The sequence below is a fragment of the Narcine bancroftii genome, chromosome 4 (genome assembly GCF_036971445.1).
Source record: "Narcine bancroftii isolate sNarBan1 chromosome 4, sNarBan1.hap1, whole genome shotgun sequence".
Classification (NCBI taxonomy): Eukaryota; Metazoa; Chordata; class Chondrichthyes; order Torpediniformes; family Narcinidae; genus Narcine; species Narcine bancroftii.
Genome location: NC_091472.1, coordinates 57,188,055 through 57,213,426, shown reverse-complemented (window position 1 = coordinate 57,213,426; position 25,372 = coordinate 57,188,055). Strand labels below are relative to the sequence as shown.

At 40.5% G+C, this 25,372-nt stretch overlaps 1 long non-coding RNA gene across 1 annotated transcript; it reads left to right on the top strand.

Annotated features, from left to right (window-relative positions):
* Positions 1-1,093: 1,093 nt before the first annotated feature.
* On the top strand, positions 1,094-24,099 carry LOC138760598 (uncharacterized). Its single transcript, XR_011355733.1, has 3 exons — positions 1,094-1,174; positions 3,157-3,232; positions 23,310-24,099. It is a non-coding gene; the product is annotated as an uncharacterized lncRNA (long non-coding RNA).
* Positions 24,100-25,372: the final 1,273 nt, after the last annotated feature.

The following is a 25,372-nucleotide window of genomic DNA, read 5'->3' as shown; positions in this document are numbered from 1 at the left end:
TAGGTCTTGATTGTGGAACCATTGGCAACCCGCAGGGTTGAACCGGGAGTCCAGGTGCTAGTTTCCAGCATTGTAGAGGAGAGGGCGCTCAGCTCAGCCCCAATGACCACCAGGAGCCAGCGGCCCGTGGACTTGTCAGTGATGTAAAGGAGGCTATTCACGTGGCCAACTGTCGCAGCCATCAACAGCATTTGGCCTGGCCGTTTCCCTGGAAGTCGCAGGGCTGGTGGCACATGCAGGCTTTCACTCTCCAGCACTGGTGATAAAAGCACCATGTTGACTGGGTCTCTTCCGGCTTGTGCTTGGGCGTATCCTGCGGATGGTGGGGCCCCAGCTTGGAGACCTGGCTGAGGGCTGCCTCGTTCTCCTGTTTTGCGTGCCAGAGGGCATCTGCCCGGCTGCAGCCTTACGGGGGTCGGAAAAGTCCTCTTCGGACAGATAGTGCCGGATGACTTCTGGCATCTGTTCAAGGAATATCTGACAGAAGAGGAAACACGGTTCATGATCCTCCACCAGGGCCAGCATTTCATCCATGAGGGATGAGGGGCTGTGATCCCCCAACCCATCCAGGTGTAAGAGCCTGGAAGCACGCTGCTGGGGAGTGAGGCCAAACTTCCCCAGGAGTAGATTTTTGAGGGTGGTATACTTGCCCACTGCTGGTGGCCGGTGAATGATGTCATCCACCCTTGCCACCGTGTCCTGGTCCAGTGCACCCACGACGTTGTAAAATTTTGTGGCGTCGGCTAAGATGTAGCGGAGTTAGAATTATGCCTCCGCCTGCCCGAACCATGTCCATGGGCGATGGGGCCAGAAGGGGGAAAGTTTGAGGGCTACTGTGTGCACCTTGGCTGCATCCATCATTCGCTGGGTCCAGATAGCCGTCTGGACCCGTCGGGGTCACCACTGTGGTGCTTGAAGGAGCTGAAGGAAATCACTGCTGCCACACCGAAGGTCGTTAATGACTGTTTTTATTCAAATTCAGCGCGTCCCTATAAGGGCAGCATGAGCTCAGTCACCTGGTGCATTGTGATATCATAATCGCTGCCCAGGGTGCACGCTGGAAGGGATGGTGGAGTCAGAGAGAAACCTCTGACGACGCCATTTCCCCATGGCTGCCTCGCCACGTGGTGATGCAAGCAGGGCCGGTTTGCCATGAGGATGTGCTCCACCACAGGTGTAAATTTTGAAGATCTGGATATTAACAACCTCAAAAATTATATCTATTATAACCATAACCCAACCCAACACCCAACCCAACCGACCAATTTTCCCTTGCAACCGCTGCAACTGTGTCTGCCTGTCCCGCATCGGACTTGTCAGCCACAAACGAGCCTGCAGCTGACGTGGACATTTACCCCTCCATAAATCTTCGTCCGCGAAGCCAAGCCAGAGAAATAAAAGATAGGTATTTCCATTCCACATTAATTAAAGGAATGGATCATTACCTTTGACCTCCATTATAGCTGTGTTGTACAAGTGGAGATTATTGCAACAGAAACCACAGCTGTTGCTACTTGTTCAGTTTTAGACAATGCTGGAATTCAAATGTCCAGTAATTCCTGAATGATGCAATGTAGATTGCTATTGGGGAAGTTAAGATTCATGTGACTGGAAAGTCCTTTATATGTCATCAGTCTGCTTTGTTGTGAGGCTTTACTTCTGAGCTCTCTACCCTCTTTTAACTTTTTTTTGAGGGGAGGGTGGGGAATGGGCATGACAGCTCCTTTTACACATTTCCATTTCAGACCAAAAATATTCCTGATGCCTTGAATACCATTCACAATCTCCATTAGTCTTGTTATGTCCTGTACTTTTTGCTAAATATCAATATTTGCTCTTCAAAAGCAAACAACAAAAGTCTGACTCTTGTCAGCGACATACACTGCCAACTTAAGGCCACTTGCAAATTTGAGGAACAACACCTTGCATTTCATCTCTGTAATCTCCTACCAGATGACATCAATTCAGTTTCCACTAACCCACTTCCTGGACTCTCTTTTCCTTATCCCTCTGTATTTTTTCCACTAGTTTCCCATCTCCTTTCCTTCCTACTCCTACCAAAAAGCCATCTTTCACCCTTTTGCCCTCTCCTGCAAGCACCTTAGCTTCATTCTTTTCTACCTTCCCACCTGATGGCCTATGCTCCTCTCCTCTCCCTTCCCCTCCCCCCCCCTCAATTCCCTACACCTTTTTATTTAGGACACTGCCTGAATGATTTTCAGCACTCTTAACGAAGGGGTCAGCCCGGATATGTTGATTGCTTTTACTTTCTATTGTTGTTGCGTGATCTGCTGAGTTTTCCATGGCCTTTTGTGATCTGCACTAGATCCCAGCATCTGCAGATTTTCTTGCTTACTACAAAATAATTTCTTTTTGGCATTATAATAATGTTTTTCTCCTTACGACATGTTTGGCTCACTGGGAATAGTTATATCAACTAAGGATCAAGGACGCTATCCATGCAAGTTGCAAAATCTGGCATTTATTTCTATTAGTTTACATAAATCACAAATTTATGAACCACGTCTCTGTAAAAAGGATTATGTTCATCACCATCACTTCCCAAATTTCAAAGATCTATTAAACGGGATTTAGTTTCAACAAGGTTAATACTAATATTTCTTGGGGTTCTACTTTCTACTGATTTGAAACTGTATCTTTACTCATCCTACACATTTGGATTTACTTATTCCAGAGCCACATTTCCATTTTCTAATTTCTGTGAAATTGTGAGCCACAAATTCTTTACACAAATTCCAAAAGGAAGGGGCCTGTGAGGTGGAAAATGAACTTAACCTGGGATAGAGTAACATCACCACTAGGAAATTCCACCTGACTTTTGACAGGACTTTTATTGTTGCCAGAGCCTTTTCTGACCAGTAACTTCCTCAGATTACATCAAGAATATTTCTTCACAGAACAGCCAGATTTAATTGTACCTGTTTTCCTTAAAACTCAATAATGAAAGAGCCAGCATTCAATCTGGGTTTATTTCTCTCAGTAAGATTTATGACTTCCCAGATTGTCATACGTCTCTGGACAGCTTTGCTTTTTGAGCTCAAGGTCATGATCATCTTGGTCTCCAGCTTCAGGGTCATTCATTCCAATGCTAGGATCTCTGCCAAGTTTCACATTTTCTGCTCATTCAACCCTCAGAGACTCGAGCACTACCGGAGCAGACAGGGAGAGACTTGAGCATTACACTCAATGGGATCTCACAAGAGCAGACAGAGTGAGTATGGGCCTTATCAACCACCATTAGAATGATGCACATAGCTATTTTAAAATCACTTGAGTGTAATAAAGTGATTTCTATTACACATCTCTGAAGATATTGGAAGCTTTCCTAACACTCATTTTTTTAATACTTGCTCAATATTTTAGCAATGTTTGCATTGGAAGATTTGACAGGATCCACATCTGATGACGTAAAAAAAGAGGCACTGATGTCAAAATAATTTGGGAGGCATGGTTAGCGTAGTTACAGCGCCAGCAACTTGGTTTCGAATCTTGTGATGTCTGTAAGGAGTTTGTATGTTCTCCCAGTGTCTGTGTGGGAGCTCCAGTTTCGTCCCACACTCCAAAACATACAGATTGTAGGTCAATTGGATGTAATTAGGCCAAAAGGGCCTGTTAGCATGCTGTATGTCTAATTTTAATTTAATTTAACATGATTGACCCTCTCTTGATTGTATTCATGTTGCACACCAACTTCATACCATTTTCTCATTCTAATGACTTCAGCATATGTACACAATGTGATAATTCCTTCCTGCTCTGAATTTCCACATTATAGCATTGTGGATGCTGCATACAGAAGAGAACCAGTTGCATTCCCCAAAATGTTTTCATATGCAAACCTTTGGCTGTTATATTGCTCCTACATAGTGTGACTGAATGGCTACAACACAATGAATGATGTTTCTTCTATTACAATAAAGAAACTTGGGTTCTTTTTAAAACAACTAGATTTATTAACTAAACAACAAGCACTAGGGACAGATCATACACATGCCAGAGCTCATGTGGAGGCATCCATCTTAAATCTACCCAAGATGCAACAGTATTCCCAAGATGTGACATTTTCTAGATGCTACACACTCTGTCTCCAACATTTCCTGGTGGTAGCAGTCTATCACTACATCCCCTTTCCTTGAGATATTTAATAAAACATTACATGTTAATACAATATTCTTTCAATTTAAAATTCAACACAGATGTAACATGAACATCAGCAGCACAAACCTTTATGTGTGCAATTCCTCTTCTTTTATAGATTCAGTCTGTCAGGTGCTTTGACAACTTGTGTGAATCCTCTTAACACAGGTGCTCGTTTGTGTTGGCTCTGCTGGTCCACTACGGGTGGTGTTTCCTCTGTTTCTGTGCAGACTGAATCCTTTGCATTTTCAGCAGGCTCCTTCAATTCCTCCTAAGTAATTCACCCTCCTCTGTTCTGAAAGTGTAGGATCTTGGATTTACTTCTCTCAGAACAATAGCCTTTTGTCCCAAGTGTTGAAATCTCTGAGTCTCACTGTGTCATTTGGTGCCAGTGGCCCTAAACTTCTCACTGACTTGTCATAGTTTGGCTTTTGTCTTGTTTGCAGATGCTTTTGTTTCTGTTCAACATCTCAGTTCTTGTTTGGGCCTGAAGAGTAGGGAAGTGTGGTGCATAGACTACATCCCATCAGAAGCTCAGAAACTCTGTAACTTAATAGAGCTAGATACGGATCTGAGCCACTCTCTTTCTTATTATTATATATTTTATTTAATATAAAACCACTTAGCAAAAATATCAAAATATTTCAAACTTAATCCAAATACATGTGGTATTTTATAAAAAATAAAATAAAGAAAAACCTCCTATAAATCTCCCCACACCCCCCTCCAAACTAAAAAAAAGATAAAGAAGAGGGACAAGAAAACCACAACAGAAGAACCTCACTTTCCGAGACCTATAAGAGAAAGAATATGTTTAAGATTCATTTAAATGTTAATACCAACAGTTTGTAAATATGGGCTCCCTATCTAGTGCTTTCTTGAACAACTGTTTAACTATGTGAACTTTCTCTGCTTTGCCATTTGACTGTGGATGCAGAGGACTTGAAGTCACAAGTCGGAAATCATATTCTTCTGCAAAGTTCTAGAATTCTCTATAGCTGTAGCATGGTCCATTATTACTGTAGACAATTTGAGGAATTTCATGTCTTGCAAAGATCGATTTCATATATTGGATCACACAAGCAGCAGACATGCTAGGAAGCAGCGCAATCTCCAGATAGTTCAATAATCAATAACTAGCAAGTAATTCTTTCCATCCACGTGGAACAGATCAGTGCCAATTTGCTGCCATGGTTCTGCTGGTACATCAGTTATTATCATGGGTTCCTTGTCTGCTTTGCATGATGTTTCAAACAGGTCTCACAGCTAGAAACCATCCTGTCAATGTCAACATTTATCCCTGGCCAATAAACAGCAGTTCTGGCCCTCCTCTTGCATTTTTCAATTCCATCTTTTGAAGCATTTGTGGATATTTTTGTCTTTATGGATGCATCAAAGAAAATAAAAAGTACTGGTTCTGTAGTTAGAATGGTCTTCAGTCATCCCCATTCTTCCCCATGCTTGTCTGTCCACTTGAATTCACATTTGTGCTATAACAGCTTCCTGAGGTACATTATTTTGGAAAGACAGGGTTGGTATGAATTTACCAATGAAATTAATCATTCCCAGCACTCTCAATATGACTTATTTTGTCAGTGGGTCTGGGCATCTCTAGAATTTCTTTCACCTTGCTCTTGTTTGCTCGATACCTGCCTCTGACAGTTTATCTCCCAAAAAGATGATTTCCTTCACACCAAACTGATATTTTTCTCTTTAACTTTAATCCATACCTCTGGGTGCATTGTAGTACATTGATGAGCTTTTCATTGTGTTGTTTTTGAGTAGATCCCCATAGGATCATATCATCTGTGTACATGCATACCCCATTTATGCCATTTATCATGTGCTCCATTGTCCTGTGGAACACTTCCAGAGCTGAGGAAATTCCAAAAGGCATCCTCAGATAGGAGTATTGGCCAAACTGTGTATTAAATATATTGTATTTTGTGTTATCTTCATGCAGTTTTTTTCCAGAAGCCGTGGGATACATCCAATTTAGTGAAAGATTTTGCACCAGCCATCTCACTTGTAATTTCATCCCTGGTTGGAATCTAATAAAGTTCCCTTATCAAGTCACCTTCTTCTTTTTGACACACACCACTGAATTCACCCATGCTGTGGGCTCCTCCACTTTCTTTATGACCCCTAGTGACATCATTGAGTCGAGTTCCTGCTTGAGCTGAGCTTCTAGTTGTGCTGGAGCATGTACTACTGGCTATGTGTCTTCTTTTAACTGTTTCTTATAGCTGAATGGAGGAACTCCAAATCCCTTGAAGATGTGGGGAAATTGATCCAGTATTCCTCTACACTATTCTGTGTATGGTCACTGTTAATGTGATACATCCTCTTGACTAGGTTTAAGTTTTCACATGCCTTGTCACCAAGCAGTGAATAATGTCCATCTGGGACTACTTTGGACCTGAGGTGGTGCTCTTTATCTTTAACTTTCACCTTGAGTTTACATGTACCTTTTGTGTCAATGTTCTGTGCATTGTACGCTTTAAGCAGTACAGGATTTACATGGATGTATGGCTTTATCTTCATTGCTGTTATGTCATGCTCACAGATCAAATTGACCTTTACTCCTGTGTATAACTTGAAAGGAATATTTGTTCCATTTGTATGCAATAACACACTCCATTTATCCTGCTCAACACTGTTTACTTCCTGAACCACCATACTCAAGACAAGGGTATCACTGAGAGCAGCTTCTTCTATAGTGTGTAGTTGGGCGCTATCAGACAAAGACTGAGGGGACAATAGGCTTTATTGTACTAGAAACTGCTGGCCCGGTCCAAGGCTAGGAAGTGAGTGGGAAGGAGAGGGGACTCGACCTTTATGGTCTGGGGTCACATGGGTAGGACTAAGGGAGGAGCCAAGGAACAAGGATACCCAGAGGAAGGGTATCACTACATGTGTACAGTGTCTTCTATAGAGTATACACTTTTACTTCTGTTTAGGTTCCCTTTGGAAAAACATTGCTTTGCATAGTGATTCTACTTTTTTCACTTGTTGCAGACCTTCCCATAAGCTGGGCATTGCTTTGGCACATGCTTAGTGCCCCATCGTTTACAATTGAATGTCTCTCAATATTTTTGTTGTATCCTGTATCTCATATTTTGTTTGTTTGTGTCCAGACACTGTAGCTATGACTATTGTTACAAGATCAAACCAGCAACCACAAAGAAGGCATATCACACAGGGATAAAGATGAACAATTACTTTATTAACACAAAAATTCACCTTCAAAGTTTAATTCAAAATCCTCTCTTTTATAACAATGCCCAGCCTAAATATAACATATGTAATTAAAGTCTAAGTTATATTTCCAACCAGCCCACAGAAAAACATTGACACAAAGCACACAAGACTCACAAAACTTCAATCTCAACTGAAGCAAAGATCATAAACAAAATTCAGTTTGTTGGGTAAACTGAAGCCAAAAGATCTTTGAGAGAGAGAGAAAGCACAAAATTCGAAGTTGTCTTGTGTTGCTTGTAGAGAGAGGAACAACTACTGACTTTGACCAGATCCTTCTGGCTGCCTTCAGAATGTTCATATTTTTTGAGATCCCAACATTCCAAACTGTCCTCCAGACCATGACTCATGCTCTGGGCCTTCTTCGACTCCACAGCACCCCCCACCCCCCATGGTGTCCAGACATTTTTAGATCATTTTCTGCACATGCTCAGTCTGTCTCCCACTCTTTCAGCAGTCCACCTTCACCTTGGCTCTCTAAGGCAAACTGTCACTTTTTAACATAAAACCACACAACACATAGGCCAATACACAACACAGAACTCTGTAACGCCTCCCTGCTAGAAAGAAAATTGGTCCACAAGAACAAATTTTTAACAATTAATGGAAGAATTACATAAATAAAATAAAATAAGCATTCCATTTTTTTACAATAAGTATGTGATTCGATTCATATCTACCCAGATTAACATCTTGACAAACAATCTGCTATTACATTATCTGACCCCTTTATGTGTGTAATAATTAAATCATAGTCTTGTAATATTAAGCTCCAATTCAATAACTGTCTATTCTTATTTTTCATTTTAGACAGAAAAACTAATGGATTATGATCAGTTATTAATGGTTTTTGAGCAGTACAAATATATACATCAAAATGTTGCAATGCTAAAACAAGCGCTAATAACTCCTTCTCAATGGTCGAGTAATTTTGTTGATGGTCGTTAAACGTTTTTGAGAAGTACAAAATAGGATGTTCTACTCCATCACCATCCTTCTTCTGTAACAGTACAGCACCAACCACTTCGTTACTGGCATCCACGGCTAAAAAGAATGGCTTTTCAAAGTTAGGGGACAAAAGTACAGGTTGATGGCATAAAATGGCAGAAACGCTTCCTGGCATGCATCTGACCAGATAATTTTTTTCTTTCTTTCCAAGCAGTTTTGTTAATTGGAGTGCAATTTCTGCAAAGTTTTTACAAAATCTACGACAGTAGCCAATCATACCTAGAAATCTCCAAATAGCTTTCTTATTACCGGGGATAGGAAATGCAGTGATAACCAATACTTTCGCTCCAACCGGTGCCACCTATCCCTGTCCTACCACATAACCCAGATAAATTACAGGGTCATGTCCAAACTCACTCTTGTGCAAATTCACTGTGAGGTGTGCTTCCACCAGTCTCTGAAATAACTGCTCTAATTCAAGCATGTGTTCTTCCCATGTATCTGTACTAATTACTAAATCATCTATATAGGCTCCTGTGTGCTCTAAACCCTAAATTACTGCATTAATCATTCTCTGAAATGTGCCAGGTGCATTTTTCATCCTGAAAGGCATAACATTATACTCACACAATCCCAAAGGTGTAACAAATGCAGAAATCTCCCTGCCACTCTTTGTCAAAGAAACACACCAGTATCCTTTTAAGACATCAATCTTTGTAAGAAATTTAACCTTCCTCACCTTATCTATACAATCATCTATTCTGGGAATAGGAAATGCATCAGTCTTTGTCACCATATTTATCTTTTGATAATCTGTACAAAACCTAATTGACCCATCTGGCTTAGGCATCAGAACACAAGGTGAACTCTAATTTGAACTTGATTTTCAGATTATGTCATTTTTTAGCATATAATCCACCTCTTGATCCAACAATCTGCTCTTTTCCTGATTTACTTGGTAAGGATGCTGCTTAATAAGCTTAGCATCACTGACCTCCACATCATGACAAGCCACAGTAGTTCTTCTTGGAACATCTGAGAATATATCCTTAAATTTCATAGGTAATGTCTTCATTTTTTTCTCTTTCTGATTTAGTCAAATGCATTAACTTGGTGTCTAAGTTTTGCAAAACTATAGAATTTTCCAGCCTGGGTCTTATCACTTTCTGTGCTCCAGGACCTTCCACGAAACTTATCTCCTCCTTACTTTCCTCTATAACTAGCACCTTGGTTGGAATCCTAGTCTCCTCCTCAGTCACTTTCTCAAAGTAAAGTTTAAGCATGTTCGCGTGACAGACCTGTGTCTCTCTTTGATGATCAGGCATCTCAAAGACATAGGTGACCTGGTAAATTTTTGATTTCACCTTATATGGACCTGAAAACTGAGCTCTCAAAGGGTTTGACTGCATTGGAAACAAAACCAATACTTTGTCACCAGGTTTAATGTCCCTAATTTTTGCCTTTTGATCATACCATATTTTCATTTTTCCCTGAGCAGTTTTTAAATTTTTCCTTGCCATCTCGCAAGCCTGATGTAATCTGTTTTTAAATTTGAAAACATAATCCAACAGATTTGATTGTATATCATTATGTATCCACTGTTCCTTCAACAATAGTAATGGTCCCCTGACTTCATGACCAAACACCAACTCAAATGGACTAAAGCCAAGAGACTCTTGAGTTGCCTCTCTAACAGCAAACAATAACAAATGGATTTCTTCATCCCAATCCTTTTTATTTTCCACGCAATAAGCGCTCATCATATTTTTCACAGTTAAATGGAAATTTCCAAGGCCCCTTGACTTTCAGGATGATAGGCAGACGACACAATTTGATGGGCTCCCAATTCATACACCACCTGTTGAAATATTCCAGACATAAAATTACTCCCTTGGTCCGAATGAATTTCCCTTGGTAGGCCAAACAGTTTGAAAAATTTTAGCATAGCCTTCACAATAGTCTTTGCTTTAATGTTTCTCAGGGGAATAGTCTCTGGAAACTTTGAAGCTGTGCACATGAGTGTTAACAAATATTCATTTCCCACTTTGGTTTTTGGCAATGAGCCAACATAATCCACTATCACTTTTGAGAAGGGCTCCCCAAAAGCAGGGATGGGTTGTAAAGGTGCCACTGGTGATCCTTGATTAGGTTTGCCCACTTGTTGACAAGTGTGACAGGTTCTACAAAAGTTCACAAAATCTTTTCTTAATTTCGGCCAATAAAACTGTTTCCTCATCTTTTCTACCGTCTTCTTCACTCCAAGATGACCTCCTAAAGGTATACTATGAGCCAACTTTAATATTTCATTCCTGTAAGTTTTGGGAATTACAACTTGTCTTATTACTGCCCAGTTTTCACTGGCAGGTATCACTTGTGGTCTCCACTTTCTCATCAATATTCCATCTTGAACAAAGTAACCTACCGGCACAGTTTCAATTTCCTGGTAAGACCGAATCTTATCTCTTATCCCAGCAAGATCAGGATCATGCTTTTGTCTGGCAATTAATTCTTCTCTTGACAACAGCAATGCTGGATCCTTAGGTTTGTCCTCGTTTGCCTCCACTACAGGATCATCACAGACTTTCTCTACCTCTATCTTTTTTCTAGACATAGCTCTAGTAATGACACACACAGGGTAGATTTCCAAATCCTTTTTGGATTCATAAACCAATGGCTTACTTGTGAGTTTCACCGCAGGACTCTGTGCAATTCATGCCCATGATCACAGGAAGCCTACTTGAATCCTGCTAAATAATTTCCTAACAAAAGAGAAACTCCATCCATTGGCAGACTTGATCTTATCCCTATTGTTACCGGGCCATTAACTAAGTCTGATTTCATCACTATTTTATGCAAAGTTATAGGCTCTGCTTCACCACCGATGGCTTTAATTAAATTCATATCTCCAGTATCGGTCTCCTCACCAAAATTCAAAACATTGCTTAATACAAACAATTGGGCTGCTCCAGTATCCTGCAGGATTTTAACTGGCACTTGATTGGATCCTTCTTTAACCGAAATGAAACCTTCAGTCATGAATGGTTTAAAAATATCCCTAACTTTCTCACTCTGAACACAGGCATTGGTACCACCCCTTTCTCTTTCTTCCTTTTCAGTACAGGACAATTTGTTAATATGTGCCCTGCCTTCTTACAATAATGGCACATAACACTTGAAAAATTTTCCTTCACCCATTTCTCTTCCTCTCTTCCTTTAACCTCACTTCTAGATTTTCTTTCTACTCTATTTGGATTATCACCAGTATTCCTTTGAAAGGTTTTCCCTGGTGTCCACTTCGGCTTGTGGGTTAAAGCATATTCCTCTGTGAATTCAGCCTATTCTTGCCCAGTTTTTATATTTTTCTCTGCCAAGTACACTTGAATATCGTCAGGAACTCTATTTTTAATCTCCTTAATCAGAATGATTTCCCTCAATAAATCAAAGTTATTTTCTACTTTCATTGCGGCACACCACCGATCAAAACACACAACCTTCCTATAAGCAAAATCCAGGTAAGATTGGGTTGCTGCACTTTTTAAATTCCTGAACTTTTGTCTATTCACCTCTGGGACTAGTTCATAAGATCGGAGTATAGCCTGCTTTACAAATTCGTAATCAGCTGCTTGTTGTACAGTGAGACACAAGTACACCTGTTGGGCTTTCCCTTTAAGAACACTTTGTAGCAGGAGTGACCACTGGTCTGGTGGCCATTTTAAATTTACAGCTACTTTCTCAAAATGCTGAAAATACTGGTATATTTTAGCTTCCTCAAATGGAGGGACTAACCTCATTTCTCTACTGACCAGAAACCTCTCCTCCTGACCAGCACGGGGGTTTTGGGCTTCTCCCTCTCCTTGCGTTATGGTCAACTTTAATTTAGCTAATTCTCTCTCCTCCATTTCTGCCTGCTTTATTGCCTCCAGTTCATCTTTCCTTTCTGCCTCTTTTTTCCTCTCTCTCTTCCCTTTCTGCCTGCCTTACTGCTTCCCATTCGGCTTTCCTTTCTGTCTCCCTTTTTTCCTTTAACTCTAGTTTCCTCAAAGCCAACTTTACTTCCTCTGAAGTTTTCTCCTTTGGAAACTCTTCTAATGCAGCTTCTTCAAATTCCCACTTTCCTAAATAGTGCTTAACAATCTTTTGGGCAATTTCCTTTTTTCTCATCCCAGTTCTTACTATAAGTTTTAACTTGCCAACTATAACCATCAGTTCTGACTTTTTAGCCATTTTTAAATTAACCACTGAAGGGTTCGCTATGAACTGGTCAATATTCCTAGTTGCTGGTTTTTCTGCTGGTAATTTATACACTCACCGTTTATTTTTAATTTCAAGCTGGAGGTTGAGTCAAACTCAGGTGACTGATAACTAAGCACAAGTCAATCTAAAGCTTCCAAATTGGTTTGATCCCAGACAATGTCATGTAAATTATGTTACAAGATCAAACCAGCAACCACAAAGAAGGCATATCACACAGGGGTAAAGATGAACAATTACTTTATTAACCAAAAAAATTCACCTTCAAACTTTAATTCAAAATCCCCCATTTATAACAATGCCCACTGGTCACTGTGCAAATTTCTATGACAGTGTAAAACTAATAAATTCCCCAGCCTAAATATGACATATGTAATTAAAGTCTAAGTTATATTTCCAACCAGCCCACAGAAAAACTTAGACACAAAACACACAAGACTCACAAAGTTTCGATCTCAACTGAAGCAAAGATCATAAACAAAATTCAGTTTGTTTGGTAAAATGAAGCCAAAAGATCTTTGAGAGAGCAAGAGAGAGAACACAAAATTCAAAGTTGTCGTCTTGTGTTGCTTGCAGAGAGAGGAACAATTGGCTTGGACCGGATCCTTCTGGCTGCCTTCGGAATGTTCATCTTTTTTGAAATCCCAACATTCTAAACTGTCCTCCAGACCATGACTCAGGGCCATCTTCCACTCCACAGCAACAACCAGTGGTGGTTTATCGTCCAAGTCCAGAAATTTGTTTCATTTTTTGCACATGCTCAGTCCATCTCCCACTCTCTCAGCAGTCCACCTTCACCTTAGCTCTCTAAGGCAAACTGTCACTTTTTAACTTAAAACCACACAACACATAGGCCAATGCACAACAAAGAACTCTGTAACACTATGCCTTCATTTTCATTGGCTTTTACATGATCACCAAACTTTTTCACATTCTGCAGAGCAAGTTCAGTTGCGTGGCATATCTTCACAGTTCCCACCAAGGTAAGCTCTGTCTCTTGTAGCAACCTCTCTACCACTTTCTTATCATTAATTCTGAACACAATTTGATCATGGATCATTGAATCTTGCAGTGGTCCATAATTACATGTTCTTGCTTTAGTTTAAGTATGTTAAAAGAGTATCAAAGCTCCATTCCTTCAGCTGTATGCGTGAGGAAAACACATACCTCTTGAAAGTTTCCTTTTTCTTTGGTGAACAGTATTCATCAAACATCCCAATAACCTTTGTTCTGGTCTTCTGCCTCGGCAAAAACACATGTGTTAAAAACCTCTAGAGCTTGAGGTGCCACCATGATAAGTAGCAGTGCAATCTTCCATGTATCCAGTTCACTATCTATTCCAATTGGTTGCAGGTAAAGCATAAACCTTTGCTTAAACAGCTCCCACTTATGGTCAATATTAGCTGTCCAATTTACAGCATTAGGAGTTTTAAACCTTCCATATTTTCTCTGTTGATATCGACTGTTACTCACTTTGCATACTGTGGGTTTTTTTACTTCTTTCACTACTGTGCACAGCAGAACTTGGCTGTTTTCTTCCACTCTTGCCTGCTTCTTCCACTCCTGGTATCATGTGATGTTTCAATAAAGAAACTTGGGTTCTTTTTAAAACAACTAGATTTATTAACTAAATAACCAGCACTAAGGACAAAACATACACATGCCAGACCTTATGTGGAGGCATCCATCTTGAATCTACCCAAGATGCAACAGCATTCCCAAGATGTAACATTCTCCAGATGGTACACACTCCATCTCTGACTCCTCCTGGTGGTATCACTCTATCACTACACAATGCACAAGTCGCCTGGGACTTATATACTCCTGATGAGAAAAGGTGGCAGGACAAATGTCTCATTATCCATTCTCCCACATTGTGAGTGATAGAAAAGATTCAAGTAGGCTTCCTGTGATCATGGGCATGAATTGCACAGAGTCATCAGTAACATCATCAGCCATTGCTCTTGTCTGCTTGCTACTGCTCAACTCTAGCTGGCAGTCAAGAGCGTCAGGTCTGCCTTCAGGATACTGGGCAATATTTTCTGCTTGTGGTTACATGGCAGCCAATCTTTGAGGGGGTAGAACCACTTTAAAATTGAGTATTAGGTGGCAATGGCTTTCTACATTTGCTAAGCAATTGGTGCTAAGATGCACTATGGGAAAGCCTGAATCTCTGCTGATTCAAACCTCTATCACAATTCACCTTGTGTGGTGCAACACCACTACCCTACTGCAGGGGGCGACCTCTATACCTGCACAGGAGGACAAGGCAATACCTGGCCGGCTGTCAATCAGCCAACCTGAATGGACCAAGCCCCACCCAGTCGGCTGTCAGTCACCCTCAGGGATATAAGCTAGATCCGGCCCTTCAAAGCTAGTCTCAGAGCTGGCAACAGCATTCTCACAGCCAGCTCTCTGGAAGTTTATGTTGAATAAAGCCTGTAGAACAGACTTTATGTTTTGTGTGTTTGCTTCTGTTTGATAGCGCACCACACCTTGACAACCACTAGCATGCAGTCTTCATCCTGCTCTAAATATACTTAACAGATATCAGTGAAGCTGTTCTCACTGAAGCTCTGTCCTGTAAATGAACGCGTGCTTGTCCATGGAAGATAATGAGAGGCTATTGGCTGTGGTATTCATTTAAAAAACAGCATCATGGCCTAGACTTGTACTATACTAATATTGTAAAGTATTCCCTACAAATTACTACACTTCTCTAAAAACTCCCATAATGCCCAAGGATATGATCCAACAATCTTATTTTTTTCAACATTTGTCATTATTCACAAACAATGAGCATAGGAGGCCAAAGGTAGGGGGGAAGGGGGTGGTGGGGGGTGGGGAGTGCAGCTTACAGAAGTTTAAATCATGAAGGGCATAGTCAAGATAAATAGTCATAGTCTCTTCCACCAGAGTAGGAAACCTCAAACTAAAGGCTAAGAAGGAGAATATTTAACAGGGACCTGAGGGACACACTTATCACAGAGGGTGTTGGCTAAATGGAATGAGTGGCCAGAGGAAGGTACAATTGTACATTTAAAAGACATTTATATAGGTAAATTGATGGAAAAGATGGAGTGATATGAGCCAAATCCAGGCAAATGAGACTAGCATGGGGAGGGACTAGGTTGGCCAAAGTGTTTGTTTCCATTCTGTAAACTCTATGAATCATATATTTTAAAAGGTGATAATTTTTATTTATTTTCATTATCTTTGAATTACTGATTCCTTCTTAATTTTTCTTACAATAGAGCCTTGTTTGTCCTTTTTTGCTTCCAAAGATCCCTTTCTATTCTTCACTTTTTTAGGTGTGGGGTGACTTGGCAAACTGAAGCAGCTGGCCACTGAATCTTGCCTGGGCACTGAAGGATAACATGGGACTCCATCAAACCTGCCAATCCTTCCCAAAATACCCATTCTTCCCCCAATCCCTTGTGTTATCCATTCCATTTTTGCATAAACTAAAGATAGAATGGATTGAGATTGTTGGAACATTTTCCATCTCCACACTCCCATCGTCGTTCCTATTTCTGTCTCATTAGCTGCCCATCTCAATGTTTGTATTCCCCCTTGAATACTGCTTGGAGTGATATGAATCATCTCATTTAAAACCTTCCACCCACTCTCCACACTTCATCATTAAGGAAAAAAATACCCTCTCCCTCCCCTCCCCTCTCCAATCACAGTTGCTATAAATGAGAAAATATTAGAAGCGGATATTGGTTTTACTTTTTCTGAAGAGGATTGGTTAGTTATCTGTTATGATAGTGTAACTAGATTGATAAATCACGTTATGCAATGATTAATTACAATTTTTTATATCAATTATATTTGACACCTGAAAATTTTTTAAAATATGGTTTTAATTAATCAGATTTGTGTTTTAGATGTGGTGATACGGTTGGAACTTTTTTTCATGCTGTTTGGTCATGTATACATATACAATCTTTTTGGAAGAAAATTGAATCGTTCTTAGAATATCTGCATAAGATTAAAATAGTTTTAGATCCAACAGTATTTTTACTGGGTAGTTTGCAACCTCTGAAAGGCTTTGGATTAGATAAATTCCAGCTTGCTTTTGTATATTTAGCTTTATCCGTAGCGAAAAAATGTATTGCTAGTACGTGGAAAGATACAAATATGATTGATATTAATAGATGGCATAATGAGATGAAATATTGTTCAATAATGGAAAAAATTATGTATGTTTTGCATGATAATTATAATTTTTTTTATTAATAAGTGGCTGTTATACTCAGAATATTTACATTTCAATTTATATTGATTAGATTTTAATATGTATATTTAACTTTTTTTAAATATTCTTTCTTTTTTCTTTTTTTTTGGCTCTCCTTAGGAGAGTTGGCTGAAGGGGGGGAGGGGTTCTTTTCTTTTCTTTTTTTTCTATATATATAAAAAAATGTTCATGTTCATGTTTAATTGCTGGCGGCAAAACTCTGAATGCCAAACTGCATGAGTTTTTCAAGCTCTGCTGGGACCAAAGAAAGCTGTCTCAGGACCTTTGTGATGCCATCATCATCACCCTGTATAAAAACAAAGGCGAGAAATCAGACTGCTCAAACTACAGGGGAATCACGCTGCTCTCCATCGCAAGCAAAATCTTCGCTAGGATTCTCCTAAATAGAATAATACCTAGTGTCGCCGAAAATGTTCTCCCAGAATCACAGTGCGGCTTTCGCGCAAACAGAGGAACTACTGACATGGTCTTTGCCCTCAGACAGAAAAGTGCAGAGAACAAAACAAAGGACTCTACATCACCTTTGTTGACCTCACCAAAACCTTCGACACCGTGAGTAGGAAAGGGCTTTGGCAAATACTTGAGCGCCTCGGATGCCCCCCAAAGTTCCTCAACATGGTTATCCAACTGCACGAAAACCAACAAGGTTGGGTCAGATACAGCAATGAGCTCTCTGAACCCTTCTCCATTAACAATGGCATGAAGCAAGGCTGCGTTCTCGCACCAACCCTCTTTTCAATCTTCAGCATGATGCTGAAACAAGCCATGAAAGACCTCAACAATGAAAACGCTGTTTACATCCGGTACCGCACGGATGGCAGTCTCTTCAATCTGAGGCGCCTGCAAGCTCACACCAAGACACAAGAGCAACTTGTCCGTAAACTACTCTTTGCAGACGATGTTGCTTTAGTTGCCCATTCAGAGCCAGCTCTTCAGCGCTTGACGTCCTGTTTTGCGGAAACTGCCAAAATGTTTGGCCTGGAAGTCAGCCTGAAGAAAACTGAGGTCCTCCATCAGCCAGCTCCCCACCATGACTACCAGCTCTCCCACATCTCCATCGGGCACACAAAACTCAGAACGGTCAACCAGTTTACCTATCTCGGCTGCACCAATTCATCGGATGCAAGGATCGACAACGAGATAGACAACAGACTCGCCAAGGCAAATAGCACCTTTGGAAGACTACACAAAAGAGTCTGGAAAAATAACCAAATGAAAAACCTCACAAAGATTAGTGTATACAGAGCCATTGTCATGCCCACACTCCTGTTCGGCTCCGAATTATGGGACCTTTACCGGCATCACCTACGGCTCCTAGAACGCTTCCACCATCGTTGTCTCTGCTCCATCCTCAACATTCATTGGAGCGAATTCATCTCCAACATCGAAGTACTCGAGATGGCAGAGGCCAACAGCATCGAATCCACGCTGCTGAAGATCCAACTGTGCTGGGTAGGTCACATCTCCAGAATGGAGGACCATCGCCTTCCCAAGATCGTGCTATATGGTGAGCTCTCCACTGGCCACCGAGACAGAGGTGCACCAAAGAAGAGGTACAAGGACTGCCTAAAGAAAGCTCTTGGTGCCTGCCACATTGACCATTGCCAGTGGGCTGATATCGGCTCAAACTATGCATCTTGGCGCCTCACAGTTCAGCGGGCAGCAACCACCTTTGAAGAAGACCGCAGAGCCCACCTCACTGACAAAAGACAAAAGAGGAAAAACCCAAAACCCACCCCAACCAACCAATTTCCCCCTGCAACCACTGCAACCGTGTCTGCCTGTCCTGCATCGGACTTGTCAGCCACAAACGAGCCTGCAGCTGACGTGGACATTACCCCTCCATAAATCTTCGTCCGCGAAGCTAAGCCAAAGAAGAAAGAAGATGTCATATATTATTTGTTTTTTGAATGAATAAATAACGTTTTTAAAAAAATAAATGAGAAAATATTCACACAGAATTATATCAGCATTGTTCTTCTAAATATCAAGCAGAAATTTATTTTAGCATCAAAATTTTGCTGAATTAAATGAGAAACTAAATTATTTTACTATTTTTTTCTTTTTTAAGTACATTGAACAAAACTGGATCAGCAATAGCGTGTTATTTTTCTTCTCCAATTCTCTCTCAATCACAAGCCTTTCTCATTTTTAAGCATTCCATCTTAAATAGTAAAAGGTAAATATTTTCAAAGTTGGCATTTAAAAAAAAAAAAAAAAATTATTTGATTCATGGACATTGGGCAGAAACTGCGAAGGTGCAAAGCAAATGATTCCATACTTACCGGTTCATGATGCGCATTGAGAAAGGAGTCAGAGACCGGCTCAGACTGCATAATCAAAACTGAGTTCAAGCCAACATGTAAAGAAACCATTTAATGAATATGTTTTTGAGAAATGCATAATTTAACATTTATTTTACCCAAGATTGTGTTTTGGATCTCAGAAAGTTTGGTTATCAGGAAGAATTGAAATTAAAATGAAATCAGAACAGATTTTAAGCAATGTACAGCCAGTGAATGTGCAACCTCAGGGTATTACACTATAAATGACACCGTTAACTAGTGACACAGTCAGCCCACTAGCATTCAGGGGATTAAACACATGATTTTTTTGAAGCTGACTTTTGCATTATCACATCCTCTTCTTCCTTCCTGTTAGGGTAGCCTTCATTCCTAAATTAGTTTGTTGTCTGCTGATAAAGATTCTGATGAAATATATACTGGTAAATTTCTACAAGGAAATTCAGTTTCTTTTTGGACTGTGTGCACCTTGTTGAACCACAGACTGCTGAATTACGTTTATCAATTCAAGTTTAATCAATAGAGTGTGTACTTGGGTATGTTAAACCTTCAAGAGTTCAAGCAATTCCCATAATCAATGGAAATACACAGATGCTTATTGCACAAATCTATTTGAACTTTATCTCCATCAGATTTCAGATTTATTGTCAGAGTACATACGTTACATCACATACAAAGAATAAAGAACACTACAGGCCCTTTGGCCCTCAATATTGTGCTGACCCATATATTCCTTTTAAAAAGTACTAAACCCTCCCTACCCCATAACTCTCTATTTTTCTTCCATTCATGTGTCTATCTGAGTCTCTTAAATTCCCCTAATGTTTCAGCCTCCACCACCATCCCTGGCAAGGCATTCCAGACACCCACACTCTCTATGTAAAGAAGACTTACCCCTGATGTCTCCTCTAAACTTCCCTCCTTTATACACATGTCCTCTGGTGTTTGCTATTCAATCTTTCCCTCTCATAATCTCGTAGTCCCCTATTAAGTCTCCTCTCATCTTTCTACGCTCCAAAGAAAAAGATCCCAACTCTGCTAATCTTGCCTCATAAGACTTATTTTCCAATCCAGGTAACAGCTTGGCAAATCTCCTCTGCACCCTCCCCATAGCTTCCACATCTTTCCTGCAATGAAGTGACCAGAACTGAACACAATACTATAAGTGAGATTTGTAGAGTTGCAACATCCTGCTCTTGAACTCAATATCTCTATTAATGAAACCCAGCATCCCATAGAACTTCTTAACCATCCTATGAACCTGTGTGGTGATCTTGAGGGATGTACGAATTTGGACCCCAAGATCCCTCTGTTCATCTACACTCTTAAGTAACCGGCCATTAACCCTGTACTCAGCCTTCTGGTTTGTCCTTGCAAAATGCATCACTTCACACTATTTGAACTCCATCAGCAACTTTTCTGCCAAACCCTGCATCCTGTCCATATCCTCTTGAAACCTTCGACAACCTTTCATCCACAACTCCTCCAACCTTCGTATCATCCGCAAACTTACTGACGCATCCTTCCGCCTCTTTATTCAGGAAATTTATAAAAATCATAAAGAGCAGCATTGAGTTCATCTGGGAGAGAAGCTTTGCCATCTGCTACTGGACTGGATTTGGTTTTCTAGCAGGTTATGTCACTTAGGCCCTGCCACATCTGTCAGGTATCCTTCATTGTTTCCAATTTTGTCCAGAAACTCCTAACATATTAACATATCTAACATATTAACTTTTTGACCAATAGCAACAACTCCATTAAAATACAGTTAGGGTAGGGGCAGCATGGTCAGTGTAGAGGCGGCACCGTCAGTGCAGCAGTTAGCACAATGTTGTTACAGCGTCAGTGATCAGGATCAGGGTTTGAATCCTGCGCTCTCTAAGAGTCTGTATGTTCTCCACATGTCTGTATGGGTTTCTTCCAGGTACACTGGTTTCATCCCACCATTCAAAAAACTTACTAGGGGTTGCAGGTCAATTGGGTGTAATTGGGTGGCACGGCCTTGTGGGGTGAAAAAGCCTGTTACCGTGCTGGATGTTTAAATTTAAATATAAAAATTTTACATGGAAAGAATTAAGACAAAAATGAGTTTGGACTTCCAAAAGCTCCCTCACTCTACTATAAGACAGGATAATTTCTCAGGCCTCCTGTTTCCCTGAGTGTGACCTCAGGGAGGAAGCCTACATCAAGGACATGACCTTGCTTACGACTTGGCTTATTAATTAAAACAGATAGTTCAAAAAGAATTAATTATCTAACAATCACTTTAGCATTTGGTCAACCACCCATGAGCTAGATGCCAAATTGTAATTACTTTGAGGATTCTTTGATAGCTTGTGGAGAATGTGCAGAGGGAAAAGTTGAAAAGACTTATCTCTGCAATATCCATGGAGACATATGAAGCATGAACTAAAGGTAATGTAACAGTAAGGAAATTACTGGAATAACTCAGCAGATTAAGCAGCATCTGTGGAGGCAGAAGGCGTAAGTTGGCATTTAGGTTTGAGATCTTGCATCAAAAGTGAGATGAAATAGAAAAAAATTGTCAGTATATAGCAGTAAAAAGTGGTTTGGTTGAGAGGTGGAATCAGAGGGGGTGGGGCAAAGAGAACCAGATGAGGGAAGGGGTGAGAAAGATGAACAGAGGGTGAAGAAAACAGTGGATAGATGTGTGAGGCGGAGTGGTGGGTAAGACCAGAAATGTGGGTTATCAGAAATTGGAAAATCCAGTGTTCATACCATTGGGTTGTAGCAGAAAACGAGGTGTTGTTCTTCATATTTGTATTTTTGACCTCAGTGGTAATGGTGGTCTCAATGTTACACCTCTTGTTGGATGTAAACATCTCAGATAGTCTGAACAGTGTTGCAAAATGTGGCAGAGCTCAGCGATGAAGTCCCTACCAGCACCAAGGCATCACACAACTGTCCCAGCCTTGTCTGACTCCTGCAGCAGAGATCAACTCATGCAGTGCTAGCGTCACTCATGGAAAAGTTGGCGACAACTGATTCAATTAATCCTGGACAGCTGGACTCTCTGCCACTGCCACGTGAGTGGAGTAAGTAAGTGATCACTTTAATTGCTCATGACAGAACAGTTTCTGGAAATTGTACCCAGAATTTGCAATGGTCACTGTAAATGGTTGAAAGGTGGGGTGGCTGGCTGGTACAAATCAGTGGGGTGGGGGGGGAGGATGGGATGTGCAGCAGGGAGCTCAACAGGAACTGGGAAAATGGCCCCAAATGCAGCCCTGTATCAGAGCCTGGCAATAAAGTCCCCTCCAGCAACCAGCACCAAGGCCCCCACAACTGGCCCAGCCCCTCTCCACCGGGCTTTTGCCACCTCACCCATCAATTCCATCCTGCCATCACGAGCACAGTGTACACACACACACCCCAAGTGCATACCCATATTTAGAATATGTGAGAGGAGGGGCAAGGTCAGCTGGGGCTTACTAAAGCTCAGCCTAGTGACCTGGGTGGTAGTTAATCTGCCACTAGATTGAACATACAATCAACCTAACCCTATTCAATAAATTGATCACATTTACAATAAGCAGATTTGCTTTTTGCCACAAAACAAATATAAAGTCAATCAAACGCCATTTTAAAATTTCATTCCTTGAACACACTCCACCTACTCAATACACCATGATCCTGTGATACTTTCTAATGATAGGGGCAGGACAAGGGGCAAGCAGCAAATCCTTCAAAGAACTTCCATATCTTTATTTGAACAAACATATAATTTTTCTCTCTTAACATTTAAACTTCCTGAACTTCAGGAGATCCAAAGCTAACAAGGACAGAGAAGGTAAGGGTCTTGATTGCACTTTCAGAATTATAACAGGAAGAATGAGTAGTGAAAATAAATTTCAAATGGCATAATTTAAAAAGTCTAAGAACAATATTTTGATATAAATCTTTGAAGATGTCAAACAGATTAACTGAAAAATGAATAAAGCATTTGGAATTCTGGAATCCAAATGCAAACCTAGTGCAAAGTCCAGGAAGTTATGCTAAAAGTATTTAAATCTGATTAGGCACCAGCTGGAGTAATTGAGGAAAGATGTGAAAGCTCATTTAATATTAACATTGCAGATTACAGCACAGATGCAATTTCTTTTCTCCAGAATGGTTCTGAGGAGGAGGAATAAAACCAGAGAAATGGGAGTTGTTCTCTGTCCAATACAGCAAATCAAGAATAACACTGAACAACTTGTTTCAAACCATAAAAGGATCAGAGAGAGAAAATAAAGACCAAGTGTTTACATTGTTTGGAAGATTGATGTAAGGATGCAGATTTTGTGAATAATGGAATCAGAGGCAGTATAAAGCAAACCATTTAAAGCAAAGCTTGGTTAAGTTTTGGAACAGAAAGGATGATGGAAGAGAGCTTAAAAAGGTAATTTAGAGAAAAATATTTCAGAGAGATGGGGAAAGAGCAAAATAATGTGATTACTCCTTGAAATACCTGGCATCAATGTAATGGGCCAATTGGCCACCTTCTCTGCTGCTCCACACTGTGATTCAATGTTCACCAGAGAAACAAATAGTTCATTGTTTGTGTTAAAGGTAACTCAGCAATCTTTTCCATCCGCTTTTCATGAGGCTCCATCTTAATGTCTGAAAGGCTGCATGGCTAACAGTGCAGAAGTCAATGGGTGTCAGCATGTAGTGTATTTTGGAGTCTCTAGAGTCCATCTACAAAATGACCACAGAGACACAGTTGATTTCTGTGTTAGGTGTTGCCCAAGCCTCAAAGAACAGAATATATAAGCTATTGGAATGTTGAGGATATATTTTCACATTTTAAAAAACAGTACCGTTTGTGATAGTCTCGTTTATTCCACACAGGGCAAGTGGTTTTAACCATATTTTGCCAAAATTACAGGCATCAGCAGAATTACAAGGCAGAAGAGGGCCAGGAGTTCCAAACATTCCATGATCCTTTTGTTCCATTGGAAAATATATACTATATTCCTGTATATTGTTTGGTGATAATTAGCTATATTAATCTCAAAACAAAGAAAATTATAATTTGTTGATGATCCATATGGATGATAACACCAAAAATGTATGAATAAAATATTTACTTTGGCTTCGTCATGGAAACAGTTTTTAAAACATTTTTCTCTTAACACAGAATTAGCTGCCATTCTGTTTTATTTTCAGCTCCAGTGATCAGAGAGTCATTATAGGTTAAGCATTTCATGTCATACATCAAGCATTCCCATGTCACAAGTACAAAATAATGATCATGACAGCAGTCAATTGCCCCCTCCAGGTTCATTACCCACCTTCTATACCTGCTAGGAGAAGGACAACCCAGCAGTGCCTATGAGAATCCCTGCAAAGGCTGAGGACCCTGTGATATCTCAGAACATCATTCAAGAGGGTGTACCCTCGCAAGGCATCAGACCCTGACAGAGTATCTGCCAGGGTACTGAAAATCTGCACCAATCAACTAGCCGGAGTATTTATAGACATTTTCAGCCTCTCCCTGCTGCAGCCAGAGGTTCCCACCTGCATCAAAAGGGCATCAATCATCCCGCTACCCAAGAAGAGCAGACTGAGCTGCCTCAATGACTCATCACTAACATCTGCTGTGATTAAATGATCTGAGAGGCTGGTCATAGCCAGAATTAACACGTACCTAAGAAAAGGACTGGACCCACTGCAATTTGCCCATCATCACAATTGCTCCACGGCTGATTCTGGCTGGTTGCATTACTGCCTGGTATGGAGGTGCCAACACTCAGAACAAAAAAAAACTCCAGAGGGTTGTTAACTAGGCCTCTGACATCACGGGCACCAGACTTCACTCCATCAAGGACATCTACAAGAGGCAGTGTCTTAAGAAAGCAGCCTCTATCCTCAAGGACCCCCACCACATAGGTCATGCCTTCTTCAGTCTGCTACCATGGGGAAAGGATACAGGAGCTTAAAGGCAAGCACTCAGCAGCACAAGGACAGCTTCTTCCCCATCGCCATCAGTTCCTGAGGATCAATGCCTTCCTTTGACTTTTCATGCACTATTTTATTTATTGTTGTAAGGTGATTTATATAAATGCTTGCACTGTGACACTGCCGCATCAAATTTTGTGACTTGTTCATGACAATAAATTCTGATTCCAAAATCCCAACATTTTCTATTATCAAGGAGAATCGCTCTTTATATGAGGAAATAATCCCC